This window comes from Sinocyclocheilus anshuiensis, unplaced genomic scaffold (assembly GCF_001515605.1).
Source record: "Sinocyclocheilus anshuiensis isolate Anshui unplaced genomic scaffold, SAMN03320099.WGS_v1.1 scaffold1661, whole genome shotgun sequence".
Lineage (NCBI taxonomy): Eukaryota > Metazoa > Chordata > Actinopteri > Cypriniformes > Cyprinidae > Sinocyclocheilus > Sinocyclocheilus anshuiensis.
The window spans coordinates 571,172-576,574 of record NW_015540517.1 but is presented as its reverse complement, the minus strand read 5'-3'; the positions used below and the strand labels follow the sequence as shown (position 1 = coordinate 576,574).

General features: G+C 34.3%; 1 pseudogene; it reads right to left on the bottom strand.

Moving 5' to 3' along the window:
* LOC107687340 (disabled homolog 1-like) overlaps window positions 1–5,403 on the bottom strand; it is a 214,045-nt pseudogene that overhangs the window by 52,389 nt on the left and 156,253 nt on the right.

Genomic DNA, 5,403 nt, shown 5'->3' with positions numbered 1-5,403 from the left:
GGTATACCTATGATGAAAATTACAGGCCTCTCTCATCTTTTTAAGTGGGAGAACTTGCACAATTGGTGGCTGACTAAATACTTTTTTTCCCCACTGTATAACTGTGATGTTCTGCAAAACAACAAGCTTTAAAACACTTTTTTCTTACTGGTGAAAATCAGATGGTCAAATCTGTTTTCTCTCAGGTACATCGCAGTGTAAGCTTCATAGTGAACATTACTACATCACTCTCGTCAACGTAGTCCATATCAACAACAACAAATGTATCTTGACTCCATATAGTGGTTATTTTGGGAAAATCCCAGGTATTTTGAGCAGTAGGATTATAAAAAATATGTGCTAATATAAATTTAAATTAAGTAGTCTATATAAAATTGCAAAAGAAATCTATCTATCAGTGCTTTTTTACTTAAGTACATAAAAAATCGAGCACTTTTGTACTTTCACTCGAGTAAAATTGAAAAAGGAGTACTTTTACTGGAGTAATATTTTATTATACGTATCTGTACTTTTACTCAAGTACTTTATTTGTGTACTTCGTCCACCACTGGTATTATGCTATATATACATAAGTCAGTGTTTAGAAAAAAATTATTTTTATTTAAAAAGAAAATCATAAATACAGACTAAAACAAATTAATAAACGCATAATATAATACATACTTTAATACAAACTAATATAATATAAATAAACAGTAATAATATAATTTAAAATACTATAAAATCTAATAAATTATACATATATTTTGCATAATATACCTATGATAATAAAAGTGTAACTGTTTACAAAATAAAAATCATATCAACCATAAATCTAAAAATCAATCATAAAATATTCAAAATAAAATTAATTAATATATATATATATATATATGCATTTATTAATAAATTTTATTTTGAATCAAAAGCTGATTCAAGATTATTATTATTTTTTATTTTTTTACCAAAGATTAATTTTCAATCTGACAAGCAACAGTTGGAAAAAGGAAAAAAACAAAAACAAAAAAACTTCACCATACATCAGGCCTCATATAAATCTAATTATGCTATTCTCTGAGATAAATAATAAATAAGCCCTCACAGAAATGTGTTGTTTTCTGTAGTTTCATCCTGTTATATTGCATATTTCATCATTCCCTTTTGAGCTTGTTGTTGTTTTCTTTTACACCGCTCTCATTCGCCCGCTGACGTATATGCGGTTGTATTTATGACCGAGCATTAGAAACTGTAAATTCTCTTTGGTGTTTTGAGTTTATGTGAGTGTGAAGCTTTTGTGCGTGTGTGTTACCTGATAAACAGCTTGTTCGCACTGCTTGTCCTTCTGAGCTTTCTTCTCGATTTCCTCCCTCTGCTTAATCTCATAAATCAACTGGAAAAGGTCACGGAGGTCAAGGATCACAGGCTCAGCCTGGGAACACAGGCAGAGAGACACAGATTTATAGAGACAAAGAGGGAGAAGTGACATGATCTTCTCAATAAGGGTCCATTCTGAAGAGCTGCTGTATTGTCTGCACATTTCTTCAAGCAATTCAGAGCAAAAGTATCTTGGAAAAGACATAACGAGGACCTCTTCACCTCTGCTTCGGCTGCTCTTAAATCTGCCAGATGAGAGGTGACAGAACAAAGTGCTTTCCATTTGAAAGGGCTGGGTCAGATCAAACTTCTCTCTTTGTAGTTAGCATCAAAGCTCCTTGTTAGCATTAAAAATGCATCTCCTGCCCAGCGCAGCCTAAATGTCACTAATATCTCAATAAATACATGGATGAAAATTTGAAGCGAACGCTTGCCCTCAAAATCCGCATTCGGTATTTTTCTGCTGTCTATACTCCAGAAGATTCACGCTAATGAAAAGCAATATGAGCAGATGAAAGAAAGAAAGAAAGAAAGAAAGAAAGAAAGAAAGAAAGAAAGAACGAACGAACGAACGAACGAACGAACGAACGAACGAACGAAAGAAAGAAAGAAAGAAAGAAAAAAGTTAACAAGAAAATAAATGAAGCGTGAAATGAAACTGTTTTCACAGTTTTTATTATTTATCTGTTGTATTTAATAGTATTTCGTGTTGGAAATGACATTGTAATAATTGGAATAAAATGGCTCAAAGCCATTTATGTATCCTAGATACACACAATTAAATAACATCTTCACACTTTTTGCAAATTTGACAAAATAACCGCTTGATTGGTAATTAAACACAGTACAAATTTTATAAAAAACTTTATTATTTAGTAACTTTGTTGACTGTGGTGGAAATAACCCAAAAATTGAGGAATAAAATAAAATAATAAAATAAAATAAAATAAAATAATCTGTTTGTTTTAATTAACCCCTGTAACATAAAGCACTAATTTAGGAACAGCTGAAATAAAATACAATAAAATAACAAAATAAAATAAAATAATCTGTTTGTTTTAATTAACCCCTGTAACATAAAGCACTAATTTAGGAACAGCTGAAATAAAATACAATAAAATAACAAAATAAAATAAAATAATCTGTTTGTTTTAATTAACCCCTGTAACATAAAGCATTAATTGAGGGACAGTATACATAAAATAAAATAAAATAAAATAAAATAAAATAAAATAAAACGAAACGAAACGAAATAAAATAAAATAAAATAAAATAAAATAAAATAAAATAAAATCTATCTGTTTGTTTTAATTAAAATCAACCCCTGTAACATAAAGCATTAATTGAGGAACAGCAGAAATAATACAAAACAATGCAAAACAAAGCAAAGCAAAGCAAAACAAAACAAAACAAAACAAAACAAAACAAAACAAAAAAACAAAACAAAACAAAACATATCTGTTTTAATTAAAATCAATCCCTGGAACATAAAGTCGTCCAAAGTAGTACATAGTAGTACTTAAGTGCAGAAAGAGAGGAAAGAGGTGAAGAGAAACAAAAAAAAAAAAAAAGTGAGTGAAAACAGTTTTTTGGTGGGATGGAGCATGAGCGCAGGAGCATGCTGCCATTCCTTTATCTTTCTGTGTTTGCTGGGTCACTTGTAGTTCAGAGCAAGACAGCGATGGATGGAGGGAGAGAGAGGACAGCAGATACTCATCGACCCGGTATGGAAATCAATTGAGCAACTGCCACAGAACTGCAGCACTGCAGACTAGAGCAATGCAACAACAAAGAACAGCAGCAGAAACAGACTCAAGACAGAGATACAGAGATCAAGCCATTCCAGAGGAGCAGAATCTGTCATAGTAGCAAATATACTCGCAGTCCTGAAATATACTTGTGGATGCATAGTGTACATACAACACACACATACACAGTCTAATTTTCAGGTGTGAGTACTTACAGACTGAGCCGTTTTGATGGCCACAAACCGATGGTTTCCCTCTTTCCCACATACATAACCAAAGGCTCGGTGGTCCGTGATATCCTTCGCAATGTAGGAAATCTCATGAACTGCATGGTGGTGTTGAAGAACCTGTGGATAAAAACCAGAGGACCTTTAGAGCTGCATATACAGCTTGATGAGAAGATAAGAGTTTAGCTCTCATATCAGATATTCAGACTGCCTGAATAACGGTACAAACGTGCTTAAAAAACAAAGCGCATGTGAGTAACTTCACTACACAAGAAAGTCAGATTGCTTGGTGGCCGTCTTGGAAACACAACCAGGCTGTTGTTTTCTTTGTAGGTAACAGGCATAAGTATAGCTCCTATGTACTTGAATAAGGAGAGACTAATAAAGAAAAGGACAATAAAATACAGTGATACAATCTGAAAATAATAGTTTTTTTGCTGAAAACATGCTGTTTTTGTTTAGCTCAAATCATGCACAAAAAAATATATATATATTTTATTTTATCTTACTGTTTAACATTTATTTTAGCTTACATTTTTATTTTATTCTATTCTATCTTAATTTTTTATTTTATTTTATTTATTTTATTTTAGGTGTGTCCAAAACCTCTAGTGTGACAGCAACAAAGTTATGTTTAGACATTGATTTTTGTTATTTGAGTTCAAACTCTATGACTCCCTTTTTAAAAGGACTCAAGCATGATTTTTGGTGCCTACCTGAGTTTTGCAGCTGACACCAATCAAACCAACCAAACTTTACGGTCAACTGAACCCAGCTGTGCACCAAAACCTCTAGTTTGAAAGCGACAAAGTTACATCCAAACACCAATTTAAACTTACAAATCCAAGCACAGCTACAAAGACCTTCAGAAATGGCATTCAATCACCGAACGGACATTTAAACGAAGGGGGACATTAACCCAGAGAGGGGATCGGAGGACAGAAAATAGGTCAAAAGCTCGGAGCGAGTCGTCCTCCAGGCTGATGGCTGAAACACTGGGGTCTCGGCACTAGTGTCAGCCTCCTGCCGCTGAAGGGCAATCATCTGCTGAAATCTACTGCAAGTGGCAATCTTCCCCTCACCACCCACTTCATTTAGAGTCATTAAAACATCACTAACACAATACACACGCCACACGCCGCACGCACAGGGAGAAAAAGAGACGCACCCCCATGGGCCCAGCAGTTAACTCGAGAGTTGCAACAGTGGATGACATCTTATGACAACCCGTCTGACTGCGAGGTGCTATTTTCCCTGCTGAAATATGAAGTGTTGTCAGTGACGTGATAAACAAACTTTGAGAAGCAGGGTCCCTTTGTTAAAAACTTTTGAATGAGGTTAATGGGCAGCTTTCATTATCAAACTAATCATGCCATGTGCCCATGCAAAACTTAATGATTTCACACTTACATCTGAGCGGGATGATTTTACATTTACATTTTCAGAGGTGTGACAGCCCTTGTGAAAATGAAGTACTTTTTTATACTTTTAAAAAAGAGCATTTATTACAGAAAGAATATACTGAATGTAATATTTCCGGACACTTAATTGACCCTTCGCAAAAACTGCCCCCCTTAGTAACTGTTGCTATGTCCGACAAGCCATGCCGCTCTCACACTACACATCATGTTCTCACGCAGTGAAAAATACATTGCAGAGCAAAGAGAAAACTGACAACGCACCGACAGACAAGACAAAGCAGGTTACTTTGGGTATGAAACAAAGCTTTTAGCTTTTAAATATTGTCTTTTTTTAAGAAATTCAAACAATAAATACCATTTTAATGTTTTCAAAAACAGCTCTTTTCAGAGCAAGCAGTTTTGTAGCATTTTCCTTTAAATGTTAATGAGCTCTGCTGACCCGCTCTCAGAGAGACTGTTTACCTTAGCTGCATTCGAAACTTGCTAATTAGCACATTATTAGGAAAGGCGATTTGCAAAGATTCGTTAAAAAACCTTACACTCACTTATTCTGTAGGTGAATCGGGGGCGCATTCCCTTCAAAAACAAACATAATCCACTGCGTCTTCAGCGGCTCAGATGTCGGGAGTAAATGACGACTGCTATGTTCATTAT